Here is a 23,692-nt window from a genome sequence, read left to right as displayed (position 1 = left end):
GCCCTTTTCCACTGGACTCATTATTTTGACCTCTGCTTTCTGAAAAGGAAGCTTGACAGAGACGTGCTTTCTCTTCATTAGCAAAGGAGTTACTGATCACGAGCTTTTTGGTGCAATAAATATAAAATTGCTCCTTGAACTTAGGTCTGCAAGTTTATTCTCTTCTCTTGGACTCACAGGTACCCTCCGTGCCCCCTGGAGAGTCTCTTGCTCTGTATCCACATAGCAACAGCCTTGAGCAGCACAGCTGGTCTCAGAGCTCATGTTGGCAGGAATATTCTAGAAGGAAGTTAAGTGTCAGAAGGAAAATGAAGTGGATGAGCTCTAAGATCCTGTGCTCTCCACTGGAGCGTTGTTTCCTAAAAATCCATCAGACCACACATTCCACAGTAAAAGTCATCCTACTTTGAAGATTATGAATGGAAATTTGCCTGATTTTAACCAAATTCACATTCCACCATAAAGGACATGAAAATAGCTTTTTACTTTTGATAATCAGAATGATTTTTAGCAATATAACAATGGAAAAAAACTGCAGTGTTTGGGGCTGATGAACTCATGTTCTGGGTATTGTTAAAGGTTTTGTGGTTAAAACTAGATCCCAATACACCTTGACTCTTTGATGAAGAGAAACTGAAAAAAAACTAAGTCTGAACAAGTCCCACCTGGACTGAACTTTTAGCATCCCCAAATGGTGTTATTTATGACATTACTCTGACATTGGGAAATGCATGTGCTGAACACAGTCTCAGGGTCTTAATACACTGCAATGGGTGACAGTGACGTTTCCCTGGGGGGAAAAGACAATTGATGTGCCCACTGTCAATCATTCCACAAAGAAGTCAATCCTAAAACAAGAAAGGAGGGCTTGGGACATATCACAGTCCCCAAGAACAAGGAAACCTTTCCATTTTTTAGATTTGGGACTCACCTTAGCAAACACCGAAGCCTAAATACATTAACAACAATTCTAGTGACTGGGTAGGGGCTGAGCTGTTCCTGGCTACCAGGAATGAAACAAGAACCTGCTCACATAAGAAACTCCAAGAACAAGAGAGGCAGTAACTTCAAAATGTTCTATATAGGCTGTACTTCCCTTTCTTTATCCTCAAACTAAATCCTTAAAATGCTCAAAATCCGGGCTTCCCTGGTGGCTCAGTGGCTAAGAATCCACCTGCCAAGGCAGGGGACACGGATTCGAGTCCTGGTCCGGGAAGATCCCACATGCCATGGAGCAACTAAGGCCATGAGCCACAACTACTGAGCCTGTGTGCCACAACTACTGAGCCCGCACACCTAGAGCCCATGCTCCACAACAAGAGAGGCCACCGCAACGAGAAGCCCACGCACTGCAACAAAGAGTAGCCCCTGCTCGCTGCAACTAGAGAAAGCCCATGCACAGCAACAAAGACCCAATGCAACCAAAGATAAATAAATAAAATAAGTTAATTTTTTAAAAAATGCTCAAAAATCTTAAAATGATGAAATGTACTTCCTGGCCTACGTTTTACTAAGGGAAATTAAGACAAAGAATAGCACTCACAGTTGGAGTGCGCTGGTCCAATAGAGTAGTCAAGCTTTTCCCAAGACCAATGGCAATGGCAGTAGTAATCACGGTGGAAGAAAGCTATGCCCACAGAGTGATGCTCTCACAGAGGTAGTGCAGCAGCAAAGACCAGCTGTAGATTCCAGAGCAACCGGCATGTGAGCCGTGACTGTGGTTGCCCTGCCACGAGGGCCTGCAGAGGGCCCCTGCTCCACCAGCGGCACGAACAAGCTGGATGCCTTGTTGAGAATGTTAAGTGAGCACGTGTAATGGTTCACAAGCCAGACCTCACCCAGTGTATCACCCTCAGAATACCATCCACAGGCAGTTTTGACCATTATGTAGTTCTCAATAGTTTTTGTTCATATTCATTGTTTAATTTGTATCTATGTTGTATCATCAGTTAAAGACAGACAGCTAAAGAAGACCGATGTTGAAATACAAATTCACAAGGAATATTAAAAAGATATTCCAGGGCTTCCCTGGTGGCACAGTGGTTGAGAGTCTGCCTGCCAATGTAAAAAAAAAAAAAAAAAAAAAAAGAGATATTCCATATGTTTCCTTCAGATTTTCTTTACCAAATCCACGGGTTGTTAACTGACTAAAATATTTATACAGCACATCAAGGTGTCTCTAGTTCCACAAGAAAAAAAAAAAGTGGTTCTGAAGAACCTAGGGGCAAGATGGGAATAAAGACACAGACCTACTACAGAATGGACTTGAGGACATGGGGAGTGGGAAGGGTAAGCTGGGATGAAGTGAGAGAGTGGCATGGACATATATACACTACCAAACGTAAAATAGCTAGCTAGTGGGAAGCAGCCGCATAGCACAGGGAGATCAGCTCGGCGCTCTGTGACCACCTAGAGGGGTGGGATAGGGAGGGTGGGAGGGAGACGCAAGAGGGAAGAGATACGGGGATATAAGTATACGTATAGCTGATTCACTTTGTTATACAGCAGAAACTAGTACAACATTGTAAAGCCATTATACTCCAAGAAAGATGTTAAAAAAATAAAATGAAATAATGATATTCTATACGTTTCCTTAAGATTCTCTTTACCAAATCCACAGGTTGTTAACTGACCAAAATATTTATACAGCACATCAAGGTGTCTCTAGTTACACACACACACACACACACACACACACACAAAACTGTTAAAAAAGAAAACAGTTTACCAATAATACGGAGCTGTTTTTTTTTTTTATTGCAGTTAAAGATTATCCATAACAAAATGTCTCATTTGAGAACAAAGGCTGGCAAATAGCAACACAGATCCTTTCTCTCAATTCATCTATTAGGAGCAAAATATAATTTTGTAAATAAAACACTTCACAATTTTAAGAGCAAAATACAAGAAGTTCAATCTTATAAAATAAGCAGTTTTGTTGATGTTGCCACGTAGAGTTAAATTTATATCTTCATTTTAATGAACAATTGGTTCCCAACTAAACATGATAGATATCATTGTACATTTCTGGCCCCTTAATAATGTGTTCAGTTACATAATTAATTTTTTTTTTTTTTTTTTTGAGGTACGTGGGCCTCTCACTGTTGTGGCCTCTCCTGTTGCGGAGCACAGGCTCCGGACGCGCAGGCTCAGCGGCCATGGCTCACGGGCGCAGCCGCTCCGCGGCATGTGGGATCTTCCCAGACCGGGGCACGAACCCATGTCCCCTGCATCGGCAGGCGGACTCTCAACCACTGTGCCACCAGGGAAACCCACATAATTAACTTTTAAAAATTGAATAGCTGGTATTACTTGTTAAATTAGAAAAAGCTTAAATGTATTTTTTTATAACTATTATTAAGATTGCATTTAAACAACCAAAGAGTTTGTCATACAAATTGGAAAAGTTTGAGAATGGTAAGTGCTACTAATAATCACCAGGATAATATATAAAATCTAGGGCTAGGGGCTTCCCTGGTGGCGCAGTGGTTGTAAAAAAAAAAAAAAAAAAAATCTAGGGCTATCCTGAAGAAACCAGGACTTCAAGTAATAATGCTAAACTTATAATCTGTAATAATATATTGATTTTAAAATTTATATTTATTTATTTATCATATAACACAAAAGATGATGAAATGATTTTTAAAAACCTAACGAAGTTAGTGAGATCATACATTACTATAGAAGGAGTTTATGAGCCAAAAAATGGATATCTAAGGTAGATTCTATTTTAATCCAATCCCTTCATTTCACGAATGAGGGTCCTACACATAAACAGGCTGTAAGACATGACCAAGGTATCACAGCTAAACTAGAGGAAACGTTTATGACCCTAAATTATACCTGTTTTCTGGATGATGGATTCTAATTATGGGCAAATCCACAATCTTGCTCCAAAGAGTGAACCAAGGAATTAAAAACCTATTTCAAAAAGTACTCTATAAAATTCTTAACAATGTGAAACAACTAGCCTTTCTAATAAAAAATCATGAAAAATAATATTCTAAGGTTTTAAACCACATTTATTCATAGAAACTCTCCTATTAATCTCAATGGCAGAAAAGATCACCAAAGGCATCAGAGGTGAGAAGGGAAGGTCTAGTTGGTGACCTGGACAGTTTCTCATCTGGAGACTTATACAGAAAGCAGATTCTAACAGAATAGACAACTGAGGCTGCAAGCTCATCCCCACCCAACCCCTCTTACATGAATGGTCCACTTAAGTAGCAACAGTCAAGCATGAGAAAGTGCACTGAAAGGACTGTAATCTAAATGTAGAAGATCCAAGATCTGGGTGAGTAGCACCAGTCCATAGCAGTGGACAAAAGTCCACCTCATTTGTGGAAACAGTTTACAACAACTGAGACAGAGGCAAATGCTGTGGCCTTTAGTTGCCAGATTAGACTTTAGTTCTCATTCTGCCTTCCATTTATAGACACAATCCCTAAGAATTCAGGAAACCCCAGAATCCTTTGGCAATTTCAAGGAGGAGTGCAATGGAGGTCTCAATACAAAGGCATAAGATATTCTCCTGAAGGGCAGAAGCAGCGTCTTGAGCAATTAATTAAAAAAATAAGGCATGATTATATTTGTACCCCAGGTAGGTGGTCAGGTTTATACCAGTTACACAAAAACCATTCTAAAGTGGTATTTTTCATTATCTTAAATTCAAATTTTATGAAATCTAGTGGAAATAGAATGCTAATAGGTAAATATGGACATGGATCAATTATCTGGGTAATTGAATTATTCCTACATAACTCCAGGATATTAGTTGGAAAACTGGAAAAGAAAAAGATGAAAAAAAGAAAAGTTATGTCAGATTAAAGACAAGAAATGAGTAGAATAATGAAGAAAAGTGAAGTCAGATGAGGAAAGCCAATGAGGGCATCTGATGGGGGAAAGTCCTTCCATTGTTATTTATTTAGGGGCCACTTCTTTTTTCCACATTTATTTTGTCTTTACAGTAAACATTTAACATAGCACCTTGAGTTCTCTAGAATGAAGAACACAAGATTTGAAGACAGAAAACTTGAACTCAAATCCTTACCCCACGCTGAGCACATCACTTAGCATTTTTTGTCCTCGTTTCCCTTTGCTAGAGAGGAGTAAGAAGCACTTACTCACAGGTCTTGTTGAAAGAATAACTAAGATGACCACGTGAGCATACTTGACATATAGAAGACCATCAAATATATATTTGGTGACCTGGACAGTCACCAAATATATATATATATATATATATTTTTTTTAAATAGATCTTTATTGGAGTATAACTGCTTCACAGTACTGTTAGTCTCTGTTGTACAACAAAGTGAATCACCCATATGCAGCCATATGTCCCCATATCCCCTCCCTCTTGAAGGCCATCTAATATATTAATTTTTCCAAGAACATTTAAAATTATCTCAAAGAATACTTGTTAAAAAAGAATGTGTAGAAAAATAGGGAAATAATAAAGGAAATATGGAACCTTAGAAAGCCTTGCAGTGAATTAACAAGCCATTTAAAAGGGCTCATTAGCACTTGATAACTTTTGCAGTTGGTAAAATGCTGTTCTGAAGATTCTATTATTATACAAGTTGCAATTAATGAAATAAGGAATAATGAAAACTCAGTCTATCAGAAATTTGCCAGTTAGCAGGACGAGGATTAAGGATGTAATTCTAGGGCTTCCCTGGTGGCGCAGTGGTTGAGAGTCCACCTGTCGATGCAGGGGACACGGGTTCGTGCCCTGGTTCGGGAAGATCCCACATGCCACGGAGCGGCTGCGCCCGTGAGCCATGGCCGCTGAGCCTGCGCGTCCGGAGCCTGCGCTCCGCAACGGGAGAGGCCACAACAGTGAGAGGCCCGCCTACCGCAAAAAAAAAAAAAAAAAAAAAAAAAGAATATAATTGTAATTTGAGAAAAGACAATAATTAAAAGGTCAAGATGGTCTACCCCTTAGAAACTCATGTAACAGGAAGTTTATAATTAGCTATACAAGGGGAAAACTTCAGCTTTGAGCATCATGAAAAGTTCTAAAAGAAGGCAGGCCATTTGTTTTTCCTACCTGAAAAGATGCCTACCTCTCTGCTATCTGGTTTGATCATCACCAATACCACCATCAGACATATAATGAATGTTCCAGGTCCCAAGAATAAAAATGTGTAAATTGTCTCTGTGCTAAAATTAAAAATAAAATTTTAAAAAGGACATCTAAGTAGGAATTCAGGACTAGATATAAAAGAATAAACAAGAAAAGCCAAATTTCCCAGGTTATATCAGGGTCATCATTGTTATCATCAGCATCATAGCATTTATTTTATCAACTGTTATAAAATGTAGAGCATTTCTTAAAATTCCTCCTAACAAATTCCAGAAGTCCCCAGAGATTATTTTAAATATGTTTAATATTAGCTTCATAGATACTACTCAGTGTCTGTCACTCTGCTCTAACCCTGTTCCAATAGCTATGGTAACAGCTGCTGGAGAAACCGCAGAATTTAATGAGCACTAGCTAAACAAATGCCAGGAACAATTACAGTGTACCGTGTCCTCCCATTTCAGGTCAGACTCAGGCTAGTTCAGCTCATACTCCAGCTCTCCAACAGACAGAGAAGAGAAAACATTCCTTACTTCTTATAAGACAAAACTATAATTCAAAAGATACATGCATCCCTATGCTCATAGCAGCACTATCCATAATAGCCAAGACATGGAAGTAACCTAAATGTCCATCAACAGATGAATGGATAAAGATGTGGTACATATATACAATGGAATACTAAGCAGCTCAGCTTGAACTGCTACAACAAAATACCATGGGCTGGGTGACTTCAACAACAGACATTTATTTCTCACTTTTCTGGAAGCTAGGAAGTCTAAGAGGGTGCCAGCAGATTTGGTTGTTGGTGAGGGCCTTCTTTCTGACTTGCAAATAGCTGATTTCTTGCTATATCCTCACATGGGAGATGGAGAGAGAGAGAGAGAGAGAGAGAGAAACTGCACTCTGATCTCTTTCTCTTCTGAAAAAGCTACTAATTCCGTTATGGGGGTTCCACCCGTATGATCTCATCTAAACCTAATTACCTCCCAAAGACCCCACCTTCAAATGCCATAACATTGGGAGGTTAGGGCTTCAATATATGAATTTGGTGAGAAGAGAAGCATTCAGTCCAAACAGGTCAAATCTGACACATCAGTAACCCTCTAATATGGTAAGGAATTCAGTATCACAAACCCAGTTTTTAAGTATCTCTTTCGATAATTTTGTATCATATTTTCCCACCTTGCTTTGGATCATTGTATATCCATGGCTCCATGCTTTAGGCAAAGCTATTTTAAGATTGTTATACAACATATCTGTTGCAAAGACCTCTTTCCTACAACTGAGAATGGGATTAATGAAGGCAGGGCTAGAGCAATACTGTCCTCAATCCAGGCAAGCAAGGACTTGCCCCAACTCTTGTACTTCAGAGATTTGAAGTACAATTTTAAATGCTATCCTTCCTTATCTGGAGATGTGTGTTAGACTCCATCTCTCTCCTTTCCTAGGCAATCCATAGAATACAATATCCTAGACATTTCCAAAGTCTGAGCTATGCTGAATAGAATAATACAAGGACAACAGGTAGAAGGCTTCAGTTCAATGTAAGGTTTATCCTCTGAGGTGGGCCATGGTCAAGCTTACCAGGCTTCTAGGACTTTTGACATGGCATATCAAAGATAGTGTAATGATTACTGGTGGGAAAGTAAGTTGGTGCAGCCACTATGGAAAACAATATGGAGGTTCCTCAAAAAACTAAAAATAGAGTTGCGATATGATCCAGCAATCCCACTGCCGGGCATGTATCCAGACAAAACTATAATTCAGGGGCTTCCCTGGTGGCACAGTGGTTGAGAATCTGCCTGCCAATGCAGGGGACACGGGTTCGAGCCCTGGTCTGGGAAGATCCCACATGCCGCAGAACAACTAGGCCCATGAACCACAACAACTGAGCCTGCGTGTCTGGAGCTTGTGCTCCACAACAAGAGAGGTTGTAACAGTGAGAGGCCCGCGCACCGCGATGAAGAGTGGCCCCCACTCGCCGCAACTAGAGAAAGCCCACATGCAGAAACGAAGACCCAAAAATAAATAAATAAATAAAATTACAAAAAAAAAAAACAACTATAATTCAAAAGATACATGCACCCCTACATTCATAGCAGCACTATTCACAATAGCCAAGACATGGAAGTAACCTAAATGTCCATCAATAGGTGAATGGATAAAGATGTGGTACATATATACAATGAAATACTACTCAGCCATAAAAAAGAACAAAATAATGCCATTTGCAGCAACATCGATGGACCTAGAGATTATCATATTAAGTGAAGTAAGTCAGAAAGACAAATACCATATGATATCACTTATATGTGGAATCTAAAATATGACACAAATGAACTTGTTTATGAAACAGAAACAGACTCATTGATGTTATCTTGTAGCCTTCATTGAGAGCTATACACTTTAAGCTAAATGCAATAAAGTATAATTCACATACACTCTATGTATTTCAGTTCATTCTGTCTCATCTTCAAGTCCAGCCTTCTGTACACTTAATTCACACTCCAGGTCTTTACTGTTCTGCTACATCATCCACTGGATTACTGTTGAACTCCAATGGGTTACAAACACACACACACGTACACGATGAACAAGGTTTAATTTTTATAGTCAGCACATGATGTACATTTTACCATGACGTAATAAAACTACACATGCGTGAGTATAACTGAACAAATGTTTGACACATAATACGTACCCTAACACATATGATGTATTTTGATATTTGCTATTTTATTTTTAATGCTAATTTTCATAAACTGATTAGTTGATCTAATAATGGGTCTCATCCTGCAGTTTAAGTCCATTTTGCTCTACATCCAATTTTCAGATTGTACCCTGGAATCCATTAGTGTACAGTCAATGAAATTCATTACAGAATTATTTGCTTTTCTGGCCTACCACTCAGCTTTTTTCTTTCTTTACAAAAATGTCCCAAGTGAAATAATTGTGCCAAGTATTTTACAGTTTTCTCAATTAATCTCTGAATGCTAAAGGGAAAAATAGGGCTTCCCTGGTGGCACAGTGGTTGAGAGTCCGCCTGCCAATGTAGAGGGCGCGGGTTCATGCCCCGGTCCGGGAAGATCCCACATGCCGCGGAGCGGCTGGGCCCGTGAGCCATGGCCGCTGAGCCTGCGCATCCGGAGCCTGTGCTCCTCAACAGGAGGGGCCGCAACAGTGAGAGGCCTGCGTACCGCGACGAAAAAAAAAAAAAAGGGAAGAATATATCCTCACTTTCAAGTAAATTTAAGAGTGAAAGGTTTCTCTAAGAAAGATAAATGTGCACATGCATACACACACATATACATACAGAGGGATACAAGTATAGTGATATAGAGTTTTGTCCTTTTTCACTTAGTATTACAATAAAGGATATTTACCTATTTTGTTAAAATTCCTCAGAAGGATAACTTTTCATAATTGCTTACAGTTCATCAAATAGGTATTTCATAAAATAGAAAAGTAATCATTTATTATTAAGGTTATTTCCAGAATATTTAATAAAATATTTTAATAAATTATAAGCCACCAAATGAAAGAAAAAATTATTAAATGTCTACCACAATACTGTATAATACAAAAATTAATCCAAAGCACTTGTATATGCTTATAACCCAAATAATCGTTTAATATGAAGTAAGGTTAGTATCATTAAACATTTCTTATCCAGTTTTCAGGTAAAACAGTTGACAGAAATGTTCAGTACTTTAAAGCTATGATCATATAAAGTGGTTTAGAAAATGTGCAAAGTAATCAGAATCTAGTGAAGTTAATAAAATTTATGAAGTTTTTTAATAAAGTTTTTTACACTAAAAGTTTCTTAATAAAGAAAATTAAGTTTCTCATATAGATAAGAAAAACAATACCTTACTATTAAATGGGGTGGCAAAAATCTAGAAAGACTACAGGTTTAAACACATTGCACGTGAGGTACCTGTGAAAATCTTGTGGTAATATATACATAGACAGTGAGGGTTGTACCTGTTAAGCTCAAAAGAGGTAAAGCGGTCAGACTGCATGTTTAGCAATAAGGCTAAAGCCATGACTAGTGAATGAGACCAGGCAAATATAGAACGTGGAATGAAAGGAGAAGACCACAGTCACACAGAAAAAGCAGGATCAGGTCCTTAGTGACTCCAGCCCACCCTTAATTCCCTTCACTTTAGCTTTAGAGATTTTCCATATGTATTCTTCCTTTAAATCTACATCACACACTTTGTATTCCTAAACATACTGGGAGCTTTTCAAGGATAGATACTTCTTCAATTGTATGTATGCAGAGTTAGATGCTAAAAGAGCTCCAGACTGACATTTGTAGTAACGAGAGTCCATAATTCAGACAACCTTGTACAAGATGTAAACAAGCATTCGCTTTAAGGCACTGGAGACTCAACAAGATAGTAAGTAATTACCAATCCATCATCCAGAAGAAGAGAGAAATCAAGAGATACAAGGTCAGGATTTGGCTCACTTTTCCCCTGGGGCTGCTAAGGGACCAAGAGGCTGAACAGTGTTCTGGACAACATCCCAGGAATAGGTGGACAACAGCTGGACTCCAGGACCTACGTGGGAGTACAGGGAGGTGCTGATCTATTCCACGTACTTTGGGTTAGGACTCTGAAGAGTTGTCCCTTAGGAGTAAGAGTGAACCAAAAGTGGTCCTTCATTGAAACTATAGCCAAGCTTTCAATCCTGTCAGTCCCAGAAATTAAATGGAGGTGATCCCAGATGGCTAGTGTCCAGAGGCCACTGTTGAAGGAAAAGAAATAATCTCTAGAGAAAGACGCTATACTAGGTCTCAATTTCTACAATTTTTAAGTACAATGTCTGTGTTGAAATCAAATACATTCACACATGTGACAGTGCAAGATAAAATAAATGAGAACCAGCAGAAACAACAGGCAATTTAAAAGGCCTACAGGGGCTGCAGATGTTGGTGTCATCAAACACAGACTTTAAAATAACTATGATTACTATAATTAAGGCTATAAAGATACAATTGAGAATTTCAATATAGCTGGAAACCATAAAAAAGGACATGGTACATTCTTAAACACACACAGAAATTCTAGAAATCAAAAATACAGTCAACAACATTAAGAACCCAAGGATGGGTTTAACACAAGCTTAGAAGTAATGAAGAGAGAATTAGTTAAGTGATATATAAATCAGAAGAAACAATTTAGAAAGAAGGACAAAGAGAAAAAAAAGAGGAAAAAATACAGAAGAAAGGTTAAGAGGACTGGAGAATAGAATGAGAAGGTCTAAACTGGGTGTAAATCATAGTCCCAGATAAAGGGGGGTGGGGGGGAGGAGAACATGGGTCAGAAGTAACATTTGAGCAATGGTAGAAAATAGTCTAAAACTGAATATTCTAAGACACAGATTCAAGAAACCCAAAAAACTCAAGAAGTTTAAATAAAAAGAAATACATGTTTAAGCACTTCTTAGTAAAACTGATTATGGTCAAGAACAAAACAGGAGAGAAAAAACACAAATTACCTTAAAAGGAGCAACAATTACACTGAGTGTTGACTTCTCAAAACAAACAAACAATAAAAAAAAAAACCCACAATAAAAGCGAGAGATAATGATATATTTACAGTGCTGAAAGAAAACAAGTGCTAATTTATAATTCTAATGAAGGTGAAATAGAAACATTTTTAGATAAGAATTGAGAGAATTCATTACCAACAGACCAATATTAAAAGAAATATCCACGAGCATTCTTTAGGTGGAAAAAAATGAAACCAGATGAAATGTAAAAAACAAACAAAAAGAAAATTAGAAGAAGAAATAGCAAATAAAATGGTAAATGTGTGAGTAAATATATTTGAATATTGACTATATAAAATAATAATTAAAACTAACAACACAAGTAGCATTTAGTTGGAAAGGTAAATGGCATTAAAATGCTCTAAGATTATTTTACTTTCTGGAAATAGGTTAAAAGTAACAATTAATATTATACTTTGATAAGTTAAGGATACATGTTGCAACCCCTAGGATAACACTAAAGAATATGTAAAATGGGAAAACTTTAAAAAGTATTAACCCAAAAGAAAGAGAAAAGAAATGCAGGGCTATTAGGACAAATAGAAATGAACATAATAAAATGGTAGATTTAAATCCAAGTTGATCAGAAATTATATTAAAGATAAATGTTAAATGCTCCAATTAAAAGGTGGCTTATTAGATTGAATTTTTTAATGCTATTGCTATATATGAGAGATGTAGACAAAGAATTAAAGGATGAAAAAGATAGAATTTGCAAACATTAAACAAGAAAAAGATAGCCATCTTAATGTCAAACTGAGCAGATTTTAAGGCAAAAAGCATTGTAAGAGATAAAGAGGAACATTTTTTTTCTGTTGACCAGCAACCATATATCCATAAAATGACTAAAATTAAGGAGGAAGGCAAAAGAGAATATTGCAAAATGAAAATTCTCATGCATTCCGAGTGAGCGTAAATAAGTACACTTGGAAGACATTCTGGTATCACTTACTAAAGATGAAGAGGTACATACCTGCTATGGACTGTATATTTGTTTTCCCCTAAAATTCATATGTTAGAAGTCCTAACCCAAATGGGATGGTATTAGGAGGTGGGGCCTTTGGGAGATAACAAGGTCAGGAGAGTGAAGTCCTCGTAATGGGATTAATGCCCCTTGTAAGAAGAGACACATGAGAGCTTGCTTCCTCTCTCTGCTCTCTGCCCTGTGAGGACACAGCAAGAAGACGGCCACTGGCAAACCAGGAAGTGAGCTCTGACCAGACACTGGATATGCCGGCGCCTTGATCTTGGACTTCCCAGCCTCCAGAACTATGAGAAATAAATGTTTGTCATTCAAGCCACTCAGTTTATGGTAATTTGTTATAGTGGCTCAAACTGACTAAGATAATACTCTATGACCCAACAAATCCACATATGGATGCAGAAAATTATGTAAATATGCATCAGGATTCATATACAAGAATGTTCACAGCAGCATTATTTATCATTTCCCCAAACTGAGGACTCCCAAATTTTTATGGCATTAGAAAAAAAAAGAATACTCGTACAACAGAATATTATAAAGCAATTAAAATTAACAAGTTGTTACATGCAACAACATAAAAAAACGCACACATTTTTACAAATATAATTTTTAGCAAAAGGTACCAGACACAAAAGAATGAGTGATTTCATTTGAAAGCCATCATTACTAAATTATTGCATTTAGAAACACATATGCAGGTGATAAAACTCTAAAGAAAAGCAAGGAAGTGACACTATAAAGTCAGGATAATGATAATCTTTGTGAAGGAGGGATAAAGGAGGTAATAACTGGATGGGAGGAAAAGGGAACTTTTGAGATGCTGAAAATGTTCTATTCCTTGATACAGATGATCACTTTGTAATAATTCACTGGGTTGTACATTTTTGTCTGTTTTGCATTTTACTCTGTTTCTGTATGTGTGCCTTATTTTATTATTTTTTTAAAATAAACACCTTCATGAGAATGTGTAGCCTTACCTGATATGATCTGGACTAGGTCAGTGGATCAGTCAATTTAAAGTTCATTAATATAAAGATCATTTAAATAAAGATGCCTCCATACCCTGAACATTTAATTTTCAGTTAAAATTATATGCAATTCGACTCCTAGGTACTTATCTAAAATAAAGAAAAACATATGTCCATAGAAAGACTTATACAAGAACATTCATAGCCACTTTATTCACAACAGCCCCAAACTGGAAACAATACAAATATGCATCAACACAATCTGCAATATATCTATACAATATACTGATAAATTATTTCTGGTGTATCTCTATAAAGAAATGCTAGGGCTTCCCTGGTGGCGCAGTGGTTGAGAGTCCGCCTGCCGATGCAGGGGACACGGGTTCGTGCCCCAGTCCGGGAAGATCCCACATGCCGCGGAGCGGCTGGGCCCGTGAGCCATGGCCGCTGAGCCTGCGCGTCCGGAGCCTGTGCTCCGCAACGGGAGAGGCCACAACAGTGAGAGGCCCGCGTACCGCAAAAAAAAAAAAAAAAAAAAAAAAAAATACTAGTCTGCAATATAAAGGATTATTTCACTGATTCATCTGACCACATGAGTGAATCCAGTGATGTGCTGACAAGTGACTCTTCAGGGTAGAGAAAACCCTGATTTGTACTGTTTGCCAATTTCCATGATGTAAACATTCCCACTTGAATATTCCCATTTCGAGTTGACAGTGATTGCAGAGTTGGGAAGAGATGCATACCACTGACTCTCACAACCTGGTTTCAGCTCGCTCACAGCCCGGTGAGTCTCAACCAACGTTATGCTGAGCCAAAGAAGGCCAGACACAAAAGAGTACATACTACACGATTTCATTTCTATGAAGTTCTAGAAAACAAAACTAAATGAAAAAAAAAAATTAGAAAAGTGGTCACATCTGGGGATGCCCTGGGAAGGGGCACGAGGGAAGTTTTGAAGGAGATGGAAATGTTCTAGATTGTGGTAAGGGTGTGTATTACAAAAGTCTATCTGTTTGTCAAAATTGCACGGCTAAGATCTGTGCATTTCAAAGTATGTAAATTTTACCTCCAGAAAAGTAAATAAATAAAAGGAACCAAGGAAAAATAATGCGATTGAGTTGAGAGTAGGTGGAAGCATGCGTAACAATACAGGCAAGGCAGAAAGTTGGTAATTATTGAAGCTGCATGACGGGTATATGGAGGTTCATTTTGTTGTTGTGTTTACTTTGTATGTGGTTAATATTTCTGCAATGAAAAGCTGAAAAATAACACATACAGAGATGAACATAAACGCACCAATTTTTCTGAACTGGCCTTGTCTTTGATCACGGGTCCTCCCCCGGTTTTCTTTGTCTTTGTTGCATAAACTGCCCCATACATTTCTAGCTGTTTTGCCTTAAGACAAAGACACATGTAAAGCCATCATTGTGCGTAATTCTAGATCGTTCTGATTTTTCCTACATACAGTTTTTCCCTTTAACAATTGTCTCATCCATACTTAACTGGACAGACTTTTTAGTCACCTGAATGCATTGTGCCTTTCCATAACGTAAAAATTTAGTTGCCATAAAATCAATATGCCTCTTTCTTTTTTGCCTTCACATTTCACCAATTTATATAATTTTTAAAGTATGTAAGTAAAATAATAGCATACCTGGCATATACAAGTTTGGGAACCAAGACAAACTCAAGTAACTAACCCTTGGTAAGCAAACAACTCAACAACTCAACTGATACCAGGGTGTACCAGAACATTCCTCACCACTTCCCAGGTTTACTAGATTAACTGGCACTTCCTACACCCGCTTTTTTTTTTTCTTTGCGGTATGCGGGCCTCTCACTGTTGTGGCCTCTCCCGTTGCGGAGCACAGGCTCCAGACGCGCAGGCTCAGCGGCCATGACTCACGGGCCCAGTCGCTCCGCGGCATGTGGGATCTTCCCAGACCGGGGCACGAACCCGCGTCCCCTGCATCGGCAGGCGGACTCTCAACCACTGAGCCACCAGGGAAGCCCCCGACAACCTCTTTTAAATACAAAGACGGGTACTTATATGGCTATTCGATTTCTAGACAGTTTCATTGAAATTTAAAACCCCAAAGTTACCTGAATGATACAAAATGATGCATTTCAACCACAGCTGACTCAAATGTATCATTCTGTCTACGGGAGAATATATTTTGAGTACTCACTTACACATATTCCAGCCTTTCAATAATGGTAGTTCTACCCAGCAGTGACATTTGAGGACAGGAAAAAAAAGAAAGATACACTAGTGACTTATAAACTTGGTATCTCTGCATAAGACATGCCACCAAACTCCCCCAACAGTCTGAAGAAGGGTAGACACTAAAGAATAGAACATACTTTATGATTTAATGAAGTTCTAGAAAACTAATACAAAATGGAACAAATCAGAGTAGCCCCTTGGGGGATGGTGAGTGGTTTACTGAGAAGGAACATGAGTGAATTTTAAATGTATACACAGGGCATTCACCCTGAGAGATAGGAACTTTAGACCAACAATCTTACCATACATTCATAAGAATGCGAGAAAGGAAGAAAACTGGGCACAGCTCTGTCTATTTATCTGTTTATCTAGCCTGAACTCACCTTAGACAGAAGGTTGTTGTCTGCTGCATTGTTTTACTTCCTGGAGAGGAAGTTAGAACATGAATAAAGAATGATTTTTTTTGTTCCATAAGAGGCCATGGTCAGATGTACTCTGGCCAATGGATATCCTTCAGTGGCTAACAATGAGCCTTCCTCTTTGTCCTTTCAAAGTCAAGAGAGCAGAGAGAATAACAGCTCCATGACTGACAGGTCCGTAGGTAAGCTGTGAACACCTGTGTGGGCTGGCCATTAAGGGCCACAGTTCCATTCAGGTGCACCTTTTGGAAAATCTAGGTAATCTGACCTTCTCCATCTCTCTAAATTAAGAACACTTAATTTCATATATAATCATAATAATAGCAATCCTTTATAGAGCTTTCAATTTGCACCAGAGAATAATTGCTTCATATGGATTATATCATTTGACCTTTCCAAAAATCCTGTATGAGAGTTGATATTATTATCCACAGTTTTTAAAAATGGAAAAGTGAGGCTCAGTTTGAATGACTAACCCAAGATTGCCTTGCTAACAAAGAGGTAGAGCTTGGATTCCAACCCATGCAATCTGACTCCAGGGTGCCTGTTATTAACTACTGACAAGTAAATTGATGAATGCACTGTAGAGAGCTGGGGGAAATGTCAGCAAAGTTCGATCTCCTTCCTTAGAGTCAGTATTAGCCAGCAAGTAAAAGATTCAGCTGATGAATTCTGGCCCAAATCTGCCCAGAAACCCAATGTCTCTAAAAGATGATGAAAACAAAATGGTGTGATTACTGTCCCAAGAAACAAGCAGAGGCATTTTTAAATCACAGGATTAAAACTCAAGAAGATTAAGGAGAGTGCTGCAGTTTTTCAGGCAAAGGGAAAAGAAAGAATAAAAGGTGAGGCCTGAATTTTTAAATAACATTCTCCTTTATTTTAGGACACTTTATTTTTGCTCTAGCTTTATGAAAAAAAGGAGACTCGTGTACCATTTCATATTCTTGTAGCTTACATCACACATGACTTGTCAGAACTTAAATGCCTCATACAGTATATATTGGATCAATTTATTTTACAACTTTGATGTTTTCATTTTGTACAAATTCAGATGCATTTGCCTCCTGTCACTGCAGAGAAAGGAACTATTAATAGGAGCAAAACACACCTGCATGTGTATGAGTGTTTATATAGATATAGTATAAATATATATTTCTATCTTATCAAAATACAGACTTCTGACAAGTAAGAAAGAACAGGCTATATTCAAACTATCACCAACAAACACAGTGTTCCATGGTAAATAATAACAAGGACAAAAACTTCTTTGTACAAAGGAACTCCTTGTTTATCACCTTGAGATTCTTTTTCCAAGATCAACTGTATCAAATATTACAAGAGGATAATGACAAAGTTAGCCAGATGACCTTGGGCAAGTCACTACAATTCTTCTTATCTTAGGACAAAGGAACTGAGTCAAGGCTCTGACGCTGAGTTCTCCTTCAGTCCTAAGACTGTCTAGGTCTCTGCCACAGCACGGTTGGGGAGAGAGCGGTTCAATGAAAGAAACCTTCCAGGTGCTCATTCTACCTCCTCACTCCATTTCCCCCATTCTGCATGGAGGCACCTACAAAATGGCAGATGTTGAACTACGTAAGATAATTGATCCCTGATAGTTTGCTGCTAGGACTGCATCTGAGTTTTGAAAAGCCATTAGCCATTGGAGGTATGTATTCCAAAGCCCTGTGAGATTCAAACTGTTTGATAAATTTGTAAAAATTGAGCAGGAATAGGAAAAAGCATCTGGGTAACTCTTACAGGAAGGGAATAAATGGGCTCTGTACTCAGCAACAGCTGCAACAACAGAGGGCCTAGCCTTGGTAGGTGGACATGCACAGAACAAGCTGAGCTAGGGCCTGGAATTTCCTGGAATGAAATCTGAGAACTATTTAGGTTGACCTTCTCTCTCTCAGCACAGTTGACCCTTAAGAAATAAGAGATGACACATCCCAAAGCACACTAAACTTTACAACAGCAGCTTCAAAAAAAGATTGGGAAATGCATGGGAGTTCTCTTGCAATACTGGAAGAATAAACTGGTTGACTTGACTGCTTTCTGTTTGGGGAAAAAAGCAAAGAGATTATTTCAGAATCATATATGCTGGGGCTGCTGTGGAATGCACAGTTCCCAGAAAACAGATTTATCTGTTGATTATAATCAGGCTTCCTACACTACAGGACCCACTTTTACATAGCAGTCAGGGTTACAATGACATAAAACAGAATGCCATGAACTATAATGAGAAAAGCTGATCTTAAAAAAAAAGAAAAATGCAGTGGGGCGAAAGATTGAAATGCTTGGAAAAATACACACAAGCAGGTACAGTATGGATGGGGAAATGTGCTCTTTTTCAATAATGACAGTCTCCTCAGTCGTGTTTTCCAGAAAATTGAAGAAAGAATTTTCATAGCAGGGAAATCATGTAAGTGGCACTACCTCCTGGGTAAGTATGCAAGAATTCACCTTAAGAGGTTCCTCTAAAGTAGGTTTCCCATGTGGAAAGCAAGGCTATTATGAGGTATAGCCCCTGAGATTACCCACTTCCATCTGGCCTAATATGATGGGGTTTAGGGTAGGGAATAGAGTGGCACCTAGACATACCTGTCCTGGATGAGGTTCCTCTTCCAGCTGTGACTGTGTCAATTCACTTAGCCCTCCCTTTACTCTGTTGGATCCTAATAGCATATACCTACATAACTTTGTAAAAACTATGCCTCACATTCACAAGCACACAAGAAATAAGTGCAGTCCCAAGGACCATCTGGCAGGAAGTGCTGGGAAATGAAACACTCCACAACGGTTCAATGGGGAGAAACCTTAGAAGCCATCTAGGCCCTTAGCTTCCATAGGTTGGCTTGAGCACTGTGTTCTTTGTAAAGCAATGATCAGAGCAAATAGAGATCAGAGATAGCACCGATTCTACATCACTAATAGAATGTCTATAGACGTGATGATTTTATAAACTATCTTACACTGAGTGCAGCAACACAAATAAAAGAATGGCAACACTCTGAAAGAGTTGTCCGTAATCAATATCCTCTTCTCCCATCCTCTCTAATCCACTCCGGTGTCTTTGGCCCCAACACTAACAACTGCCCTTATCACGGGCTCTGGTAGTCATGCGGCCAAATCCACGCCCAGCTCTTAATCTTCATCTTACTTGACCTATGAGCAGTATTTGGCATAGTTGGTCACTCCCTCCTTGAAACACTTTCTTTCCTCAGATGTGGAACATCACACTCTCTTGCTTCTTCTCCTGCCTCAGTGGCTAGTCCTTCTTATCGTCCCTCTATCTTTCTCCATCTGATCAGCCTCTAAACACTGAAGTGAATTTGGTAAGAGTTCTCTATAATTCATTGTACGGGATCTCAGTAATTCATCGGCTTAAGGCAAAACAAACAAAAAGAAAATCACTAAATATATGTAAATGGGGTGTACAGGGAAAACATTTCTTAGCAGGGGGTCCTCTCAGCAACTGCCTCTGAAATACCAGTCATGGGTGGACTCCGTGCCCTCAAGTCTCCAGAAAAACAAGCTGCTACCATGCTTTTGTTACTTCTGCAGTATAGAAAGCAGAGCAAATGCCCTTCATCTTATTCAAATGCTGAAACTTCACCATAGGATGGCCATGGAGTCTGGAAACACAGGTACACGTTTGCCCCATTTAAGTGACTAAATAATGCCTGTAGCTGATGGGCGTCCAGAGTGATTCTATCAGGATGGCGCACCACCCCACTGTGCCAAAGTGGTAGGGTTGGAAGTCTGGTTAGAGACCGATGCAAAAGCTGCGTGATGCATCATGGTCAATGCAGCTTTGCGCAGCACGGTCAACTATACATTGTGAGTGAGGGATGACATAGTGACATACCACATATTTTACGGTAATATCCATAAACTACTTATCATGTGTATTTTCCTATGTTTCTAAGATCTTACCCTCACCTTGTATGTTATAGACTGAATGTTTGTGTCTCCCCAAAATCCATGTGCTGAAATCCTAATCCCCAATGTGATGGTATAAACAGGTGGAGGCCTTCAGGGTAATTAGTTTATAAGAGTGGAACCTTCATGAATGGGATTTGTGACCTTAGAGAAGAGGTCCCTTGCCTTTTCCTCCCTGTGAGGATCAACTGTGAACCGAAAGTAGGCTCTTGCCAGACACTGAATCTGCCAGCATCTTGATCTTGGACCTGCCAGCCTCCAGAACTATGAGAAATAAATTGCTGTCATTTATAAGCCACCCAGTCTACGGCATTTTGTTATAGTAGCCCACATAGATTAAGACACTGGAGAATCCAGGCACGGTGATAAATGTGTCCGGACCTGTTCTGGGCCTCCAGTTCAAAACGCTTAGTGACAATACGGGCAGGGTCCTTAGCTCCTGAAAAAGAAAGGAGGTTTGACCTCTACAAAGCTGCCCAAATAATGAACAAGGAAATTAAACTCGTGTAGTCCTTGCTGTCCTATAGGCATAGCTCCAGCAACTTTCACACATCTACTCCATCTAACGCTTACACACTCTAAAGCCAGAGACAGTGCTTAATCCTCAATATGGCCATATGAAGTGAATACTAACACTTTCTTAGGCTCCAAGAGGCTGAGGAACTAGGATTTAAACTCATTTCCTCTGCTTCTAAAAAGAATTGTCTCTCCTCCATGCCACACTATTTGTTCCAATTTTACACATGAGTCAACAGGGACTCTAAGAGGTTACAAAGTTTGCCTAATATCACATAGCTAATATACGGCAAAGCTGAAATTCAAACTTGGGTTTTTCTAACTTTAGAGTCCCATGTTCTTTCCACTGTATAGCAGAACAGTTACATATCTTTTTTAAACCAGGGATAAAGAGAGAAAATAAAAGAAAGTCAGGAAGGAATGTGGCATCTGAATCTTCATGCTGGACAAGAATAAGTTCAACATGTTAAAGAAACTAGCAGATTTCAGAACATTTGTTATTCTGTATTTGTACAGCCTTGGGTAGTTGAGTTGGAACTTTTCTCTGTTCTAAAGCCAACCTGCAAAGTTCCCCCTCCAGTCAACTCAGAAACTTACCCTGTTGGTCACAAGTAGGACCAGGGAGAGAGTACAAGTCAGTACACTAGTAACACTGCCAGAAAAACAAAGTTTGAGCATATGCCCTATAGCCAGTAGGTCAGAGCCACTAGTTTCGAATTATAATCCAAGGAGAGCCTTCTATATTGAGCAGAGGAACAAACAACATGAGCTTCATCTGTGGATTCTATCACATGCAAAGCTCTAGGATATGTAATAGAAACACCAGAGCCTATAAAGAACACACTCCTTGGTGCTGCCCCTCCAGGGATTCCTGTTTCCCCCCACCTTCCCCTCCTCTCACCATGGGGGCACAGAGCTCTCTGGGATGTGAACTTGATCCAGCTGGAGATACACAATAGAACACTGGGTCACTGAACCATAATATTACAGCAGCACTAAAAGTGATCAGTCCTTTTCTTCAAAAACTAGGAGTTCAGATCAAAATTTTCTTAATGCAGTGTAGTTGATTTACAATACTGTGTTAGTTTCAGGTGTACTGCATAGTGATTTAGTTATTTTTTTCCGATTATATTCCATTATAGGTTATTACAAGATATTGAATCTAATTCCCTGTGCTGTACAGTAAATCCTTGTTGCTTACCTATTTTATGTATAGTAGTTTGTGTCTGTTAATCCCATACTCCTAATTCAGACCAAATTTTTTAATGATGAGTTACTTCAGAAAAGTACTTTTTTAAAAAAGAAAAAAGAGCTAAGGTTTTAAGTCTAGTAGAACCTCTATTAGATTGAAAGTGTCCGTTCTCTGTGCAGCTCTTATACTATTTAATGAAAAGAGGTCAAGACACAGAGGAGTGTCTTTGTGGAACAGAGGGTACAGCGAGGTACTAAACTTTATTTTCACATGTTCATAAAAATCACAAGTGACTTTTTTTAGAAAGTTACAACAAAATAGTGCAGGAAATATTACATAAAACTGTTTTCCTTTTAGGGAGGAGAGCTAGGAAAGTAATGCATCCCCTTTGGAAGATTTCACTGGGAGAACAAAAGCAGCTCTGTGTGCACTTTATTTCCAGGTGACTGCGATTATACTGACTCATTCTTCTGCCCTAAAAAAGGCTGGTCTCTGAGAAAGAATGACTGGCTCCCTTGGTTAGATGTCCTGGCAGCGGGGGCCTAGGGAGAGTCTTGGGTACTTTTTCACACCCAGTGCATGTGAGGCCAGTTTTCTAAAAATAAGTATTAGTTACCTGCTCTGGGAATCAGGGTTGTTTTAGCCCTTAGGTCCTATAACCTAATCGACACGGCCCTTGCTTCCTGCCTTTCCATCTTAATACATATATTTGCACATGCCCACTGGCAGCCAAGAGTTGATCTCTACTTTCTCCAAAGGGCTTGGTTATCTGGATAAACATTCCAAATGCTGATGGGAACTGCACATCCTAACTTTCTGTCTCTGGCCTGCCTACTACTGTGGCATGGGTGTATTTAATGCTCTGGCTGTCTTTCCCTACCCTGAGTTGCTATCCAAACCACAGTATCTAATAATGCCGGAAAGAATCATCAATTCTATATATATCCGCAAGAATGAGCTCATGTGTAAACAAAGGAAAGAAGGCACCACAAATCTCCAAACTGCCAATGGTTTGGTCTAGCAATGCCTTAAAAATGTCTCAAAGTACATGGGAAATATGTCTGTGGACATTAGACATTGAGTCCAGTGAATCAGTCACCTACTTATTCAAGGAACACACCCTACTTTAGTGCTTGGCACATCTATACGTGCTAAATATTTCCTGGCTCAGATGCTCTCTGCTGGCTAGAGGTCAGCTGGACAAATGTATTTGTGTATGTGGGCACTGGCTCCTTCCTCAAGGATCACTGTCTGAGCCTTCACTTTAATTACAAGGAAATGATCAAACTAGTCAGGATCACGGTCTGTCGCCTCAGTGTGAAAAGGGCAACCCCTCCTTCTGGAATGTGGAAATTGAAGTTAGCTCCATCACTAATTGAATCAAACCGACCACTAGAGCTGAATTATCTGCTTACAAAAAACTCTTGCTCTTCTGGCCACGTGGAGGGAGAAAAGGACCCTCTGCTCCAGGCAACTCAGACACATCTTATTCCAGCAGAGAAAAGGAAAGGTATTCTCTGCAAAACTGAATGTCCAGAACGTCACTTTTTTTTTTTAGGCGGTACATGGACCTTTCACTGTTGTGGCCTCTCCCGTTGCGGAGCACAGGCTCCAGACGTGCAGGCTCAGCGGCCATGGTTTGCGGGCCCAGCCGCTCCGTGGCACGTGGGATCTTCCCGGACCAGGGCACGAACCCGTGTCCTCTGCATCGGCAGGCAGACTCTCAACCACTGCGCCACCAGGGAAGCCCCCAGAATGTCACTTTGAAATGACTTAGGGAGGATGGGCTG

This window comes from Neophocaena asiaeorientalis, unplaced genomic scaffold (assembly GCF_003031525.2).
Source record: "Neophocaena asiaeorientalis asiaeorientalis breed wild unplaced genomic scaffold, Neophocaena_asiaeorientalis_V1.1 scaffold134, whole genome shotgun sequence".
Classification (NCBI taxonomy): domain Eukaryota; kingdom Metazoa; phylum Chordata; class Mammalia; order Artiodactyla; family Phocoenidae; genus Neophocaena; species Neophocaena asiaeorientalis.
This window is presented reverse-complemented; position numbering follows the sequence as displayed.